The following is a 2,143-nucleotide window of genomic DNA, read 5'->3' as shown; positions in this document are numbered from 1 at the left end:
AAGAAGTCCAAGCTGCACTAAGTCATTAGAAGCTCCAGGAATTGATGGAATACAAATGTAAATGTTTCAACAATCTGATGCAACTCTAGAGGTGCACTCTCATCTATGCAAAGAAATTTAAAAGAGAGCTACATGGCCAACTGATTTGAAGAGAGCCATATTTGTGCCCATTCCAAAAAATGGTGACCCAATGCAATACAGAAATCATTGAAAAATATTATTAATATCACATGCAAGTGAATTTTTGCTGAAGATAATTTTTAAAAAGGGTTAGAAATGCATCAGTAGGAAGATATCAAACTTTCAAGCCTTATTCAGAAGAGGACATGGTATGAAGGATATCATTGTTGACATCAGATCTATCTTACCTGAAACAGAACATCAGAAAGATGTTTACTTGTGCTTTATTGGGTATGCATCAACTTTATTTTTATTTATTTATTCAATTTATGACCCAAACTTTTCATATGGAAGCATAAAAACAAAGGAAAAACCAGAAGTTTTGCCAAACAAGTTCACTTGAACAGATATTGACAAAATGTAACTTGATATGGTAGAGCGATAGAACCTAAGTACATTATGTGCTGTACCATCACGTGTGCAACTCATTAAAGACCCAGCTTTGTTCTTCTCCAGTGTCTTCTCTTGGAGTTGTATCTGACTTTACTACCAGTTTCCATTTGAGTCCATTGGGGAATGGGATGACTCTGCTTTAGTTTCTTGGCCAGAATCTCTTAATTCTAAAAGTCTTGTGAAAAAAATCATAGCTAAGATGAAAGGCAGTGGCAAACAATGGCGAAGAAAGGAAGAGCTGTGCAAAGGTTTTTGACTGTGTAGTTGTTGTTGATTCTGCCCCATAACAACCTTGTATAGGGTTTCCAAGGAGCAGCTGGTGAGCTTGAACCACTGATCTTGAAGTTAAAATGACTTTGCAGTATGACTCATTAGCCCACAGAGCCACACCAGGACTGTGTAGGTCATGACAAACTATGGATAACATCGCAAAGAATGGGTATTCCAAAACACTTAATTTTGCTCATGAGAAACCTGTATATAGACCAAGAGAAAGTTTTTAGGACAGAACAAGGGGATAATGAATGTTTTAAAATCAGGAAAGGCATTTGTCAGCTTTGTATTCTTTCACCATACCTATTCTACTGAGCAAATAATCTGAGAAACTGAATTATATAAAGAAGAACATGGCATCAAGACTGGAGGAAGGGTCTTTAACAATGTACAATATGCTGAGGATACAACCTCATTTGTTGGAAGCAAAGATTTAAAATACCAATGAAGACCAAAGACTAAAATCTTCAGTGTGGATTGTACCTCAGTGTAAAGAAACAAAAATCTTCACAGCTGAACCAACAAATATTACCTTGATAATGACTGAAGTTATCAAGACTTTGTTTTGTTTGCATCCACAATCAATGCTCATGGAAGCAGCAGTAAATAAATCAAATCACACATTTCATTAGGCAAATCTGATGTAAAACATTTCTTTAAAGTATTAAAGAGCAAAGATATCATTTTGAGGGCTAAAGGGCATCTGACAAAGCATGGTATTTTCAATTGCCTCATATGCATATAAAAGTTGAACAGTGAACAAGGAAGACTAGAAAAATAGATGTGTATTTGAATTACAGTGTAGTAAGAGAATACTAAAAGTACCATGGAGTGCCTGAAGAACCATCAAATCTGACTTGAAAGAAATATAGCCAAAATACTCCATCAGACATGTTTTCAGGAGGGGTCACACAATGAGGAAATTATCTCTGGTAAAGTAGAAGGCTGCTGAAAAAGAAGACCCCTCAATCAAATGGATTGATATACTGGAAGCAACATTGGGCTTAAACATAACAATTGTGAGGATGGAATAGAACTGGGCAGTGTTTGATTTTGTTGATGGGGTTACTATAAGTTGGGACTGACTTGATGGCACCTACAACAACAGCACAAGACCTTTTGGATGTGTTGAAGAGCAAAGATGTCAGCTTGAGGACTAAGATACACCTGACCCAAGCCATGGTATGTTCAATAACCTCATATGCACACGGAAGCTGGACAGTGAATAAGGAAGACTGTAGAAGAATTGATGCTTTTGAGTTATGGTGTTGGAGGAGAATATTGAAAGTGCCATGGG

Source organism: Chrysochloris asiatica, unplaced genomic scaffold (genome assembly GCF_000296735.1).
Source record: "Chrysochloris asiatica unplaced genomic scaffold, ChrAsi1.0 scaffold00017, whole genome shotgun sequence".
In the NCBI taxonomy this organism is placed as follows: domain Eukaryota; kingdom Metazoa; phylum Chordata; class Mammalia; order Afrosoricida; family Chrysochloridae; genus Chrysochloris; species Chrysochloris asiatica.
The sequence above is the reverse complement of the archived record's forward strand: the minus strand, read 5'-3'. Positions refer to the sequence as shown.